Raw genomic sequence first — 16,408 nt, 5'->3', positions numbered from 1 at the left:
ACATATGGGAATATATCTCCCCAATACTTTTAAAACACGAATATTAACATATTGTATACACTTACTTGTATCTTGCTCACCATACTTAACCATAGATCCTGTAGATTTTTAGGCAAAACTCATCATGCTCCGTAGTTTATTTAACAAGACTCCACTGATGGACACTTGATGTTTCCAGTCTTTTGCTACTTCAAACAATGAGGCAGTTAATATCCTTGTATATAAATCATTTTGTGCATGTATCTGTAAATTCATAGACATGGAATTGCTTGTTCAAAAGCATTTACATCTTTATTATTGTTAGACTTCACATGGGGAAATGTAATTCAGGGGATGCTGGGGCCTGAGCTATTTCATGAACATCCTTTTTGGAGGCAATAGGATGACGGGAAGGAGGGGAAGAGACATGTTTGGAGGGTGTTACGGTTACACCAGGCGAGATATGATGCAGGCCAGAACAGAGCACTGGCTGAGGAAGGGAGGGCAGGGCAAGGGTGGAAGAGACACTAGTGACGTATTTGATATGTCCACATGGGAGAGGAGAAATCACAGACAATCAGAGGCCCAGAGTCCCACACGGGAGGGATTAACCGAGAGATAGAAGGAGTAGCTTTGATCAGATTCTCAAAAACCAGGAATATGTCTGCACAGATAGGAAAGTGGAAAGCTAAGAAATCACCACCTCAGGCCTAGCAGAGCAGGAAGAGGGATGAGACTCAAAAAAAGTTAGAGGGTCCCAGTGTCCCCTGGGGAGGGTTGATCAGACCTAGTACAGTTCCAGACAAGGAAAGGGCTAAGAGCATGGACTTCAGAGTCTTTGAGTTTAGGTTTTCTGCTGTAAGCAACAATCGCCAGATTTCAGTGGTTTAACACAGCAGATTGTTTCCAGCTCACATCACCGTCCCCTGCAGGAACAGTGATGAGGAACGGGCTCTGCTCAAAGCAGTTATCGAGCATCCTGGATTCTTCCATATTCAGATTTTACCCTCCTCTAGGTCCTCGGCATCCTCTCATTCAGCCATTGGGTGGGAGAAGAGAGAATTGTGTATGGGCAGGTTTTATGTGCCAGACCTGGTAATGACTTATGTCACTTCCACCCACTTTCTATTGGTCAGAATTGAGTCAGATGGCTGCGTCTGCCTGCAAGAGGGCCTGGAAATGGCATCTAGGTGTGAGTCCAGGAGGAATAGGGAAATGCTTGATGAACAGCTAGCCGACCTCTGCCTCCCAAACTGTGTGTCCTGGGCAAGTCATGTAACCTCTCAGAGGCTCAGTTTTCACATCTGTAAAATGGCAACAATCACCTCATAGATAGGATTGTTGTTGTTTTGAGGACTAGATGAGGTTATGTATGTTACCCACTTAGCCTGGCATATGTAGATGAATAAATAATCACTGTAGTGAATATTCATACCTATTCATAGTGTGTGCTCTTTGGTTGTGACCCCATGAGAACAATCGTGGTGGTTTTCCCTGTCTTTCTCTGCCCACTCCAGGTCTACTCAGGCAGAGGAAAACTCAAGTCTGGGTATGACTGACCTGCATCATTCTGGCCCAAAAGTAGATTTCCTTTCTTGAAATAAATCATTTGGTTTGGTGAACTTCATGGATCAAATTCATGAGATTATTTCACATCTCACTATGCCTGGTCCGTGTAGACCCAGCCGCAGCCTCTGCCAGCCAGCTCCACTCCTAGGATATGCAGGCTGCAGAATGATTCCTGTTCATTCTTTCATGTTATTCCCACACTTCAGAAGTCTGAAGGGAAGCTGAATGTTTGCTGTTCTGGGATCATTTGAAGCTGGGCATGCAAAGAGTTCCGAGTCACTTTCAAGTCTGCCTGTAGGAAATCTTTCTTGGCAACCAGACAACTAGAATTACTTATTAAAGGCATGTCAAATGAATAAAGACACCTCTGTGAGGAAAACCGCAAAAGCAGTTACTTTTTCTAATATGAATAGGAGGCTAATATCAAATCACCTTTAATTTTTCACTCTTTCTTTGCTGTTTCAATGGTAGGTCAAATCTAATAATACAGATACGATGGAAAACCATTTCTGTTTTCATCTATTGCAGTACATAGTCCCACAGCAGATGTGTGTATCTTAAAAACCAGGGTCTGGAATTTAAACGAGTACCTGCACACTGACAAGGCTGTTTCATCCAGGAATGTTCTCCCAGATGCCAAGCCTGTGTTGCCCTCACAGGCTGTAATGAGCCGACCCGTGAATTGGAATAAAGGCTGGTCTTGTCTATAAACCATGCATCTCACAGAGCCCAGGCCACAACACTTGCCTAAAGGCAAGGATGACCAGGAAGACCCAGCCATGAGGACCAGGGGAGAAAGTGGTGTGAAGGCATTTGAAAACATGGGCCTGCTTTCCAGATGTGGGTCACTGAAGGTCCAGTGTACTCTCTTTACTGTGTGGCCTAGATTTAGGGTCACTGTGGATAGATTTGTGGACAGGGGAGCTGGTGACCAACAGGAAGCACTGTATTGTGGTTGGGAGGCTCCAGAATCTTTGTGTGTGTGCATGCGCACGTGTGTGTGTGTGTACGTGTGTGTGTGTGTGTGTGTGTATGTGTGTAAAAAGGTTATTTTAATAAGTAAAAATGGCTAAGCTTCCAAAAGTTCTTAAATGGGTTCAAACCCCAGCGCTGCTATGTTTTGTTGTTATAATGGGCAAGTTGTTCGATTTCCCTGGGCCTCAGTTTCCTCATCTATAGAATGAGAACAATAATACCTATTTCACTTGGTTGTTGTGAGTATTAAATATGCTAATTCTTCCAAAGCACTCAGAACAAATGTTTGACAAGAAGCGAGCTCCCAATGAGTGTTGACTATTATTGCTAGTATTATCAGCAATATTATTATCCAATAAGGGAAGGGATCCACGGGTGATTTTATGTGTGGGTGGGTCACATAAGCTGAGCAATATGGACTTTATATGGGAGGGAGTTTGCTTGGTTGAGAGAAACCAGTCTGGCCCTTTAAGGTGCACCACCTTGGAAGCTCTTCTGTTGGGTAGGCATGATTTGAACTTCATGGTCAAATGGTGAGGCTGTCCCCACGCAGATGCCCTCCTGCGCAGGCAAGTCCATCCACTGGATGCAGAAGTTTTCATCCAGGATCAAAAATACAGAAACCACTGAACTAACCAAGCTCACTCCAGCCTCGGAATTAACCCCCTTCAGGTGGGTCCTGTGGGACAAGTCCCCTTTGAAAGCTTTCTTGTACCATGTGTTTTGTGTGTCTAAGAGATTTGGGTGGCTTTTTCTTAAGGGCCGCGGGGTCATTTTGCAGCATTTGCCCCTTGATTTAAGTGCAGGCCACCACTGTGACCTTCTGCCCCTGTCTTTACCTTCAGGTTACCCACCCTGGTCTCTGGTAGCCTCAGGCCCAGCTTGGCTCTCCAGCTTCCTTCCCACTGATGGTGGATCTTCAGCTGGTCTTGGATCTGGCCACGTTGCTGCTCTAGGGTGACAAAGATCCTCTCCTTGACCAAACTCTACTCAGTCTCCTCTGAATTCTCTTCTCAATCAGGCCCTAACCTTTGGGCTTCTGTGTTCATCTCTTCATTGTCCAGGTTTAGCAAGAATCCCGCTATGTCAGTTTAGTCCGAATCCTTTGCTCTGGTTATCTGATCACAGCTGTCACCTGATTGGGTTCCTCATCCCCCACCGTCCCCCAGGTAGTGTCTGATCACCGTAGCCTGCCTTCAGCAAGAATCCTGCTAGGTCAGTTTAGCCAGAATCCCCCCCTTAGCCCTGATGCTTCCTCTTAGTAATTTTCTATCCACTCATCCCCACCCTGCTCCTTGGCTGTAAATTCCCACTTTTCCTTGCTGTACCCAGAATTGAGCCCAATCTCTCTCCACTAACACAAACACAAACCCATTTCAGCAGCACCCCTCCATCCAGAATAAAATCTGCTCTACCATCTTTAACTAATGTCATGAATAATTTTTCTTTGATGGAGGTTTCTGAGTTCATTCTGGGAGAGCCAAGATTTGCTGTAGATCATGGTACCCTAACAGGCACAGATCATGGGATGGGCAAGAGATCTAGCACAGTCTTTAACAAGCAGTTAGTAAAGTAAGATCAGGGGAAACAGCCAGGGAATTCAAGAGGACTCTTAGCCTTTTTTGCCCTTGTTATTTCCATGTTTGGTATTTTTAGGTGCAATCACTGTTTAATGAACTGACCAATCAATATCACTGCGGCCTAAATTATGTGCATAATTTTTTTTTTTTTGCTTGCTTACACTCCCCCTTTGTTTCAAAAAAGGGTCTGAGGTGACTAACTTGTCTATGTAGTACCCAAAACGAAGATAGAAATGGAAAACTTCACTCCGATACTGGAATATGGCTGTGTGTTTAAATGCTTGCCTTTGTGAATCAAGGAAAGGAGTTGGTTGACTGGATTTTTTAAAAAACTAGTTGTGGTGTTCTGGAAACACAGCCTAAGGCTTTTGACAAGGATGGAGCCTGTGTGTGCACATGTGTGTATTTCTGTGTAGAGTGTGTGGGCCCAAGCTGATGAAGCAGAAAATGAAATGGCAGAAATGCCTGCGTGCCTTCTCTGGGCCAGGTGCTTTATTTCATTTACTCCTTGTAACAAACCGAGGAAGCAGGTATTATTATTATTACACGAGAGGAAACTGAGGTGAAGAAAGGCGAGATAGTCCCCCTCAAGCTCCAATACCAAGTAAGAGAAGGAACTCTGACCCAAACCAGGCTGTGACTCTGCAGGTGGGCTCTTTTCACTTGGAAAAGTGGGGGGCCAGAAGAGAGGAAGAGAGCTGGGTAGGGATGGGAGTGGGAGGAAGAAGGAGAGAAGACACCCCTGGGACAGGTCTAAAAATCCTGGAAAACTATAGAGTGAAGTCTGAGCCATGGTGCAAACTCGGCCCCCGGTACCCCTAACTCTCAGACAACTTACAGTCTGCAAGTCTGCTCTCTCCCATCGCCTACTCCTCTCCCTTCCTCTTCTCCCTCTTCGCCTGCCTGCCGAGAGGACTGTTTGTCCGATGTCGGAATCTGTATCTCTTGTGCGTGGAACCGGGCTCCCACGGTGTTGGTAGACGTCGGGACTCTGCTTAGGGGCTGCTGCCAGGGCAGGGGGCAGGTCCCCCAGTCCCTGTCCGGAGCTGGGTTACCTGTGGGAGGGTGCCCGGGCCACAGGGGTGGAGCGGGGTTGGAGAGGCTGCTCTGCCTGGGGCAGAAGGCTCCCAGCATCTGGGTGCAGCCAGCCTGCATCCATCTGCCTCATTTCCTGTGCATCCTCCAACGCGGCAGTGCAGACTCTTGGCTGGGGACGGTCGGTTCTCCTTCGCCAGTCACTGGCGCTCGACAGGAGTCATCCAGATGTAGCTGTGACGATGTGGCTTTCATCTTCCTCCGAGGAGACCCCGTGGGAGGGAAACCCCCTCTCTCCCCCTCCAGCCCGCATCCCTCTTCCCGGGAAGGCACGCTGTCACCCAGGAGGGGAGGCCTGCGAGCTCGCTCCTGTCCGCCACTTCCCTGGGCTGGGAATCTCTGCAGAACCTCCGTGCCCCAACCTTCCTGAGCAAAGAGCCAAGCCAGGGTAAGCCTGTGCATATAGGGCCTCAATTTCAGATCAGATTCACAAATTTAATTTCCTATTCCTTAATTTAATTCCGCATATAAGTTTTGTTTTTATTATTTACATGGGCTCCCTTTAATGATTCCAAATTGCTGCTGCCCTCTAGCAGTATTTTGTCTTAGGTTAACTTCTTGAAAACCGATCAGCGTTGGAGTTTATTCCGCGCTGGGTTTAGTTATTTTCTGAAACGACGCACAATTAAATTAGAATAATGAACATCCTCTTTAGAGGATTAATTCATAATAAGCAGGCCATGTGCTACAGCTCACAGAAGAAAGGGCACGAGGACCGAAAGCTGGTTTTTTCTGCCTAAATACGAAAAGTACATTCTGCAGAGCAGAACAAATCAGCTAATGACATCCAGAGCGCGGGCCAGCCCCAGAGCGGCACGGAGCTGGCATCTCGAGTTAGCGCAATCCCCACTGATGCCGCTGCCTACCTTCTCTCCCTGAGAAGGCTGGCAGCGGGTGAGCTGCCTGGCTTTTTTCTCCTCTGTACAGCTGATAGAGGTCAGTGTGGACCTTCTAAATTCTACCCCAGGAAGCCCCAAATTCCACAGTCTTTGGTTTCACAAGCTTTACTCTCGGAGCTTCCCAGAGCTCAGTCATTCATTCATTCTTACATCCAAAGAATGCTTTACTGAGCTCCGCTTATGTACCAGGCATCCATGGGTACCCCCTTGGGATACATCAGTGAAGAACACAGACAAAGACCCCTTGCTCTTCTGGAGGTTGCATTCCAGCCCTCGGAGACAGACAATAAACAGTAGAAATAATCAGAAAATTCTAGAATGTGTTAGAAGGTGATAAGTGCCAAGGAGTAAGGGGGTTGAGAATGGTGTGTGTGTGTGTGTGTGCGTGTGTGTGTGTGTGTGTATGTGTGTGTGTGTGTGTGGTTTGCAATTTTAAATATGATGGGTCAGGGTAGGCTCCTGGAGAAAGTGCCAGTTAAGCAAAGACTTGAAAGAGATGAGAAGTGAGTCACATCCAAGAGCGCCCCAGGGGTCAAGAGTATTGCAGAGGAAAAGGCTGGAAACAACTTAGGGCAAAAGTGTTAAGGTCAGAGTGTGGCTGGTGAGTTGAGGATGGACAAGGCCAGTGGGGCCTGAGAAGAGGGAGTAAGTGAGATGTGAGTGGGACCAGATCCTCTGGGGCCTGGGCTTCTGCGCTGAGTGAATGGGAGGCCATGGCGGGGACTTGAGCAGAGCGGGACATGACCTGACTCACTTAAAAGGGTCTCTGGCTGCTGGCTGAGAAGAGACTTTCTGGGGTGAGGAGGGGGGTGGCATGGGTGGAAGCTGCCAGACTTGTCAGGAGGCTAGCAGCTCAGGCCTCTAAAACTCTAGCCCCAGGTTGCCCCACTCCATGCTCTCTGGACCCCAGCAAAGTGCTGAGCCCAGGCCTCACAGCCAGGCCTGGAGACTGAGTCTCCTGCAGGCCCCTGCCTCCCAGAAAAGTGGTTTTCAAGCAGCTGTGAGGCAAGTCTAAAACCGTTATTCTTTTTTGGCCCTGAAGATCCCTCTGCAGCCCCTCCACACCCCTCCCACTGACCCATGGACCAGGAGGCCGGAGCCTGCAATGGAAGGGGACCTCCAGGCAGGGACAGCTTTACACTGTCCCTTTGGTTGTCTCAGGCTCCTCTGAGAAGGAGATACCCTCTCATCCAGGTAATTGACAAAGTGACATCAGAAGGCCTCTGCTGAGCAGCTGCCGCAGAAACAGGGGACAGATCAAAGTAGGAGAGGACCAACATCTGCAGCAACCAAAGCAAGGAAGAGGTACAAACAAACGGAAAGAATAAATAAGCAGATGAATGATTGATGGGGGTATGAATGATTAATGAATAAATGAATGATTGATGAGTAAACAAGTGTATGGCTCAGAGCTAGTGCCACCTCTCTGCTCTTTGGGTACAGTCTCTCTTGGGAACCGAGGAATAAAGATCCTCCCAAGGCCATCACCTCTAGAATTCCCTGCTGCAGTTGGGATTGCACTGCTTCTGTCCCCAGAGGCAGTGGAGGCTTTGGCCCCTAACTGGGGCTGAAGGGGTGGGCTGGAGGAAGGAGGCCAGAGCTACTGGGACTGGGATGGAAGATGCCTGGGGCAGCCTGTAGGTTCTGAGGGAGGAGAGCGCTCAGGATCGGAGGTGTGGGGAAAAGAGGGTGTTTTAAAATGTAGGTTCTATTATTATTCAGGTATGGTGAGGCCAACAGGTCAGGGGATCAGGAAGCAATTGCCATTGAAAAGATACTTTGTTATACTCATAGGATCCCAAGAGAAAGGGTCAAGCCACACCATGGTGGGGGACACACGGGGAAGCACCAGGGTCAGTCAGGAGGCAGAGAGAATTAAGGGGAATGTGGGCAAGAGCCCTCTTTTTTAAAAAAAAAATTGATTAATTTATTTTTGGCTGCATTGGGTCTTTGTTGCTGCGCGGGGGGCTTTCTCTAGTTGCGGCGAGCGGGGGCTACTGTTCGTTGTGGTGCATGAGCTTCTCATTGCGGTGGCTTCTCTTGTTGCAGAGCACGGGCTCTAGGTGTGCAGGCTTCAGTAGTTGTGGCACATGGGCTCAGTAGTTGTGGCTCGCAGGCTCTAGAGGTCAGGCTCAGTAGTTGCGGCGCCCAGGCTTAGTTGCTCCGCAGCATGTGGGATCTTCCCAGACTAGGGCTCGAGCCCGTGTCCCCTGCATTGGCAGGCGGATTCTTAACCACTGCGCCACCTGGGAAGTCCCTGGCCAAGAGCCTTTATCATGGCTTCCACATCAAGGAATGGGCAGGCAGGGTAAGCAGATTTAGGATTGGCTAGTTTGAATAATTTCAGCAGGTTCTAGTGCACAGGGGCCGTCCCTAGCTGTCTGAACCCTGGTCCTGGGAGGTTAGGGCTGGGGATATTGCTTTGGAGTGTGAGAGACCTATAAAGGAGGTGGCTGAGGGTTTGGACTCTGGATTGGTTGTTTTGCATATAAAAGGTGTACCAGCAGGTGAGTCTCTTACTATCTCTAGGAATTGGCTAACGCTGGGAGGAACAGTCCGTCCAGTGTCAGCAAGACCACAGAGCAAAGCATCAAAAATACAGAGAATAAAAGACACGCTTAGTACAGAGGGAAAGAGGAGAGATTTGGTTTTTCTTTCCGTAGCCCCACACTAGACATTCTACAGATACCGGGCCTTGGATTAGTCTCATTCTGGCGCTTGTTAAGATAGAGAAGTCCATGTCAACCGAGTGTGTGACTGCATCATTTCAACAGGCAGGAAGATTTTGGTGACAGAGATTTCCAGAAACTTCTCTTGATGGGGCAGGCTGATGATAACTCCCGTTCAGGCCCAGACAACCTCTCCACTGCGCTGGCACCACCCGGACACTTGATGTGCCCCACTTCCAGAAGCTCTTGTCTCCTGGTGTGGCCAAGAGAGAAGAGCTCCCAGGTGTCTTCCAGGGGAGAAGTGCCCTGGGGGGGGAGGGTTTGAGGAGGCAGTGTCTGGAGATGCTGGGTCTCAGGGTCCTGCTCAAGTTTGGAGGAGGGTCTTGCCAGGGGATTCCCAGGGACTCTAGACTGTGAGTTGGGGGTTCAAAAGACCACTCAGAAGTTCTACTTGATTTTTCTGAGCTTGAATAGATAATCAAAATAAAGGCTCCCATTTATTGCAAGCTTATTAAGGGCTAGATGTTGGGCTAAGAGCTTTGCAGTCCTATGCCATTTAATTCTCTCAGCAACCCCAGGATGTAGGTTTTTTTACCCTCATTTTACAGACCAAACTGAGGCACCGAGAGGCTAAGTGACTTGCTGGCAAGCGGTAGAGTCAGAATTGCACCCAGATGGATCACGACCACTTGGAGTTGAAAACTGAAGGAACTTTTCCTGGAGGCCTCTTCTAACAACCCCGCTGGTCTTTCTTCACTCCCCTGACCCGGTGCTTCTTAACCCTCTGGGGGCTGCAGGGCCCTCTAAGCACGTGATGAGCGTAGCGTCTCTTCCTAGAAAATGCACACTTTGCATTTTGCACATGTGTATCTCCCAGGCAATTTCAGGGGCCCACAGGCCCTCCTGAAGCTCACGAACCCTGCTTTTGGCATTCGCTTTCTGCAGTGACTGTTTCTCTTTCTCATAACCCTAGGGCACAGGGCAACCTTCCGGGCCCCCAAAATCACTCCAGTGGGGAATGGAATCAGACAGGACAGGTTAATCAATGAAAGCTCGGCGGCATGCTCCTTCCATAATTGCATTCCTGCCTTTTCATCCCAGCAGCCAGCACTTAGGGTAATTGCATTCCAATAAGGCTCCCAGATTTGGGGCCTCTGGGGCCTGCCCTGGAACCTGTTGACATGCCATCTGCTTCCAGAGGGGTTCTGGAGACCAAGCCAGCCTTTTAAAATTCTTCTCTGTTGTCTTTGCTCTAAGAGAGACAAAGAACTCTGTAACAGATCTTGTCCAAAATTCCGCTTTCTTAACCCACCCACATCAGCCCTGGAGCCAAGGAGCCTTCCTCCCTCCCTGGCTGTCTTTCTGAAGTCAAAACAGCAGCACCTGTCATTCCAAGTAGATGACCTTTGGAAACACCTGGCTTCGGAGCAGGGTGACTGCCACCGGGCCGGCTGCTCGGAACCCGCTCAGGACTGATTGAAGGGCTTGGGCGCTCCCTCAGGGGCTGGGCCTTGTGCTGCCTCAAACACCCCCGCTTCACTCATTTGTTCATAAGATTTATTGGAACCTTCCTAAAAGACTCCTCCTCTTTGCGAAGAAAACCCACTGTACAGGAAAGTAGGGAATCCCTCAAGAAACAGGGGAGTTTCATGAATCCAGAGAGTCTCATTTCCAGAAATAGAACTTCCTCTAAAAAAGGTCCACGTGTTCTCCAGGCACCACGAAGTCCATACAATTAACGGGAAAAGTGCAGGGTTCAGGATGATTTGAGTTTCACTCTTTCCCAAATCGGAATGCCTCCTCTACTCTCACCCCCACCAAAGGAATGAGGTATAAAATGGAGAGGTCTGGTGTTTGTTATATGACTTACAGATGCCTCTTCCCCCTCCCCCTCCCCCCCAGCCCCTGATGCTTCTTCCTTGCGAAGAAAACTTTCCTCTGGGGCTCTTCTGCCTCTCGGATTTGAGCCCCAAGAAGCCCCCCACCAGCCCTGCTCCCTTGTGCTACCTCCTCAGGCATGAGAGCCGAGTCCCTCGTTCCTGCTGAGACCTTCCCGCTCTCTCGCTCAGAGGAAATGGGTTGTTTCAGGATGGAAATGTTCTTAACTGCAGGAGGGAGGGCGGTGAGTATTCTTGGGTGGTTAATCCCCCTCCAACATGATGATGCTGGCGGCTGACCCGTGGTTTAGCGGAAAAAGCATCGACGTTTGTGTGGCAGGCCAGCATTTGAACCCTGCCTCTGCGCTCACGAGCTGTGTGACATTGGGCAAGACTCCTCACCAGCCTGCATCTCACTTTTCTCCCATGGGGGCGGGGGGAAGAGAATAAGATTGACCTTATACGGTTGAAATTGAAGAGATAACATGCTCTGACCCCTGGTATTTGATACTTGATTTCCTTTCCTTCTTTCCCTACACAAAGGCACAAATTCCTACAGCATCATGAGATGTTAGAAGGTTCTGCTGGGTTGTTCTCTATCAGCGCCCTTGGGGGAGGCTTCTCCCCAGCCTTTCCCCCTCAACCCATTCCGTTCTGTTCTTCCTATATCCTAGTCTCTGCCTGTACCTACAGCAGGTCGCCTGAGCTCCAAGTCGTTGCTTCAGCCTTTCTCCAGGGAACTTGGTTATCACCAACAGGCTTGGCCTCCCTCCTGTGCTTCACAGCGGCGGTCAGTGCGGCCTCACAAATGGGGACACGCACGGACAGGTCAATTTGTCCATCCCTGCCTCTTCTGGTTCAACGCCAGGGTCCTTAACATCCAAGTCTGTTAAGGCTGCTACACACTTCCTGTGGGTGGTCAGATGGTTGACTTTACATTGCGTGGGGTGGATCCTACATGGGCATCAGCCTCCTGGGGACGAACAGGAGCCAGCAGGGGTGTGCGATGTATACATCCTTCTGTTCAAGGCCATGCCTGCTCCCATCACTTCATTGTCACCACCATGGTCACCCTTGCCATCGGCACCCGGCACCCCTATCAGGACTACCTGAACCTCGGGAAACTAACACCCTAAGACAGAGACCAGGACCTCAAAGAGGACCCAGACCCAGACCACCATTTCTGAGTATGTTTTGCATGCTTACAGGTTAAGTGTTTTAAATGGAATCTTGAAGTTCCCAAGTCAGTGCAGGGGGGTGGGGGGGGAGGCGGGGAGTGGAGTAGGGAAGGGGTCAGGACAGGCCAGAGGAGATTAGGGATTTAATTAAACTGCTTGTTTAGGTAAGGGCTTTTAGGTGCAAAGCTGCTTTGCATGATAATGGCAGTTTATCTGAATTCCATTCTACTGAAGGAAACTCTTTTAATTACTGTGACCAGTAAACCTGGTTTATCCTTTATGCCCCTCCCCAGGGGAAGCCAGGGGGCAGGGGTTGGGGGCGGCTTCCTTCTCAGCTTCAGTCCTGCTGACTACTGCCAAGGACAGACCCCTAGTCATCTGTTCCATCACGAGGAGGCCTGTCCACGCAGCAGGCAATTCTAGGTGGGTGGAGGGACTTTGGGATGACTCAGCAAAGTCAAGTCTGGTTTCGGGGTGGGGGGGAGTGACCCCTGAAAGTCCCCATAGGGCTCCACAGCCGGCCAGGGCCAGAGAATGGGGCTGGGATTAGGCTGTTGGCACTGGGACTGGGGTCTCTGCTCCCAGCACCCCCAAACACTAGACAGGACCAACACTCACCTGGCAGGCTCCTGCTCCTGAACTGGCTGGCAGGGGTGTGGTGGCTAAGTGTGCTGGGTGGGGGTGGGTTGGGGGGGTGGGTAATCTAGACCAGATGGGGACTCCTTGGCCGACTTATCAGGGCGGCCCGAAGGTGGAGGGGCTGCATTTTAGCATTTGGCGGTGGTAGTTAACAGTTTTCCCGGTAGAAGGATAGCATTCATTGACCTGTCAGGTAAAGGGAGAGGAAGATGGAAAGGTTGGTGGGGAGAGTCAGAGAGCCCTGGTACGGATAGGAAGAAGCCCCAGGGAGCTGGGCCTCGGCGTTTCAGACTCCAGGCGCACGGGCAGGCTAGGGAAGGGTTAAAGGGTTTGGGAACTCCTGTTTCCAATCACTTGTCAGCCAGCTTCTCTCCATCCTTATCAGCAGGGGTAAGGGCCAAGCGGGGAGAGGCTCAGAGAGCTTTAGTTTCCAAGCTCTTCCCAGACTCCAAGCTCTCAGCGTTTCTCTTTACCTTCTAAGGGCTCGGAGGCTCAGGCTGGGGGCAGGGTGGCGGGTAGGGTCTGGGAACCCAAACACATTTAATGGAGTAGAGTGGGAGTTACTAAATACAGCCCTGGGGTGGTGAGGGCTGTAGAATCTCAGGAGTAGCCCTTCAGAGTTAAACTGCCCCTCCTCCTTTTCCCTCCTCAACAGAAAGCCAGATCCGCGCAGCTCTATCTTTGCTCCTTAGTTACCTCACCATTGGCTAACACTCTTCAATGTTTTTCCCTTTTACAGTTACCGCTGAGTCAGAGATCTCCTTTGTGTATTTGTGCAGTGGCTTTTGGAACTCAAGTAAAGGACCTTTCATGTCGGGTGAAATTCCTCTTGGTAGATTTGACCTATGCTGGTCTTTGGAGAGGTACGCAGTTTTCATTTCTGCCATCCCACCTGTTTACCAATGGTCCGCGTTTCAGCCATTAGAAAATGTGATAAGTCTGCTTTCTATATCTTCATTCAAGTTATTGATTTAAAAGATGTTGCCTGGGAGAGGGCTGAGGGCAGAGCCATCAGTGACACCAGTAGAGATTGTCTTCTAGAACTTGACATCAATCCAGGGTCAGTATCCTTTGGACGTGGTTGTTAAACCAGCTACTGATCTCCTGTATTGTGGTCCTCTAATTTATAATCCACCGATGTATCCAGAAGGTTACCATGAGAAAAGATATGCGCCTTTCTGAGATCCAGTACACTTGGTCCCCTGAATCTTCCTGATTTGCCATTCCAGTAACCCTTAAAGAAAGAAGTAAGGTTCATGCGATATTTTGCAGTAGACAAGAGATATGTTATGAATGAAAATCAAAACTACAGTTTTGTAAGGAGCTAGTGTTTCTTGCCAGGAAGAAGTAAGTGGTACATGTTTCAAACATGCCAGGGAGCTGGGTCTGTAAAAGAGAACTGACCAAGGGAAGAAATGAGAATCCAAAGAGGATTTGAGTTAATCAAAAGCAGGGACTGTGGCAGCAGTTTGTGGAAAAAAAACCCGTTTCGGTGATCTGGGGGGTCCTGTGACTGCGAGAGCAGGTCCTGCACTAGAACCAAGATTTTCCCCTGGAGAACCAGCCACAAGGCCTTGATTCGTCTAGATCTAGAAACTCCAGGCAAGTTCTGAACACCCCAGGCCGAGCCTTCATGCCTTTGCTAACGCTGTTCCCTCTGGAAGCCGTCTCCTTGCGTCTACCTGGTCAACAACTTATCCTTCATTTCCATTGCAAGTCTTACATCCTTTAACAAGTCTTGCCTGCCTCTTCCCCATGTCTGATTCCAGACTTTCCAGGTAGAACTACTTCTCCCACTGAGACTTTTTGTTCCCTGTATAGATGTTCCCAGAATACATTTGCACTGAGAACACTTTATTGTACAGAGGAAAGAACACAGGCTTTGAAGTCCAGTAGAGTTAGATTTTAGCTCTGACTTTGCATCTTATTTTAACCTCTTTAAGTTGCAGTTTCCTCATCTGTAAAGTTGGGACAAGAATAACTACTCAACAGGACTGGCATGAGGATTCAATAGATAATGAGCACAAAGCACTGTATTAGCTATCTGCTGCTGCATAACAAATTACCCCAAATTTAGTGGCTTAAACCAATAATAAACACTATCTCACACAGTTTCTATGGGTCAGGAATTTGGGAATGGCTTGGCTGAGTGATTCTGGCTTGATGTTTCTTATGAGGTTGCAGTCATCTGAAGGCTTGTTTTAAATTGGAGGCTCTGCTTCCAAGATGGTTGAATCACATGGCTGTTGGCAGAAGGTTTCAGCTGCTCACTAGTTATTGGTGGGAGGCCTCGGTTCTTCTCCATATGGATCTCCCCATAGGGCTTCTTGAATGTCTTTAGTATATGGCAGCTGATTTTCTCTAGGGAGACTGATCCGAGATGGAAGATGCAATAGCACTTATGGCCTAACCTCAGAAGTCACACACCATTTTTTCTATAAATTCTATTAGTACACATGTCAGTCCTGCTCAGTGTAGAAGGGGACTACACAAGGACATGAATACCAGGAGGTGAGGATCTTTGGGGGCAATCCTGGAGGCTGGCTATCACAAGTACCCAGCCTAATGTTTATCGAAAGCATTATCATATCATAAGGTGGAAACAGAGTATCCACTGACAGATTGATGGATAAAGAAATGTGATATATCTATGTATATATATAGAATGGAATATTATTCAGCCTTACATACAACATAATATATATTATATACATATAATGGAGTATTATTCAGTCTTAAAAAAGAAGGAAATCCTGCCATCTGGAACAACATGCATGAACCTGAGGGACATTATGCTAAGTAAAATAAGCCAGACACAGACAAATATTGCATGATCTCACTTATATGTGGAATCTAAAAAAGAAAAAAAAGTTGAACTCATGATAACAGAGAGTAGAATAGTGGTTACCAGAGGCTAGGGAGTTGGGGAACAGTGGAGATACTGATCAAAGTGTACAAACTTTCAGTTATGAGCAAGTTCTGGAAACCTAATGTAAAGCATGGTGACTGTAGTTAACAGTAATGCAGTATATACTTGAAATTTGCTAGGAGAGTAAATCTCAAGTATTCTTACTACACACACACGCACAAAATGTTCAACTATGGGAGGTGATAGATACGTTAGCTAGTTTGATTGTGGTAATCACTTCACAATACATACATACATCAGAGCTTCACATTGTACACTTTCAATATACACAATTTTTATTTGTCAAAAATAAACTTAAAAAAAATTTTAAAAAAGCCTATGGTAAGGGTTCAATAAATAGTAGCTGCCATTGTTATTAATTCACACATCTGCATTCTCTACTAGAAAAGAAACCCCTTGAAGGTAGTCACCATGTCTTGACTGTTTGTATCCCAAGTGCCTAGAGTAGTGTCAAGCCTATTGGTAGGTCCATACTAAATGCTGGTGGAGAAGACCTGACTGAAGTCTTGGAGAGAGTTTGTCTAGCGGCAGGCTCAGAGCGACTGGAGAGAGTTCACACTCAGATGTTAAGTAGGATTCTGTACAGCCTTGTACCTGGAATTACCAACCTGTATAGAATCAGGATGAGACGGTTCCTCGCATTTTGATGCTTGGGTACCAAAGACGTTTGATACCTTAGCAGCAGGTAGGGCAGGCGAAGTTCTTATGATCGTCTTTGGAAAAGAGGCCCTGATCAGGAATTTGGTGTGGAGGAATGGCCCAACCCCAAGTGAACCCACTGCTGTTTAATTCCCCAGGCTAGGGCAGACATGGGAACCTCTTGATATTTTTGTCATACTCAAATTCCTATCTTGATGACTCCTGTGTCCTTCAACCAGGCAAAACAGTCTCCCTTTCTAGGAGATCTGGTGCACGTTTCTTAGCGTTAATTAAAAGGTGCACAGAGAGTTTCATGTCAGAGACCTGCCCTGCATCTCCTGCCCTCCCAGCAGCAGAGTCTGTGAGGTAATTGATGCTCT

Source organism: Eschrichtius robustus, chromosome 15 (genome assembly GCF_028021215.1).
Source record: "Eschrichtius robustus isolate mEscRob2 chromosome 15, mEscRob2.pri, whole genome shotgun sequence".
Lineage (NCBI taxonomy): Eukaryota > Metazoa > Chordata > Mammalia > Artiodactyla > Eschrichtiidae > Eschrichtius > Eschrichtius robustus.
Note: the sequence above shows the minus strand (reverse complement) of the source record.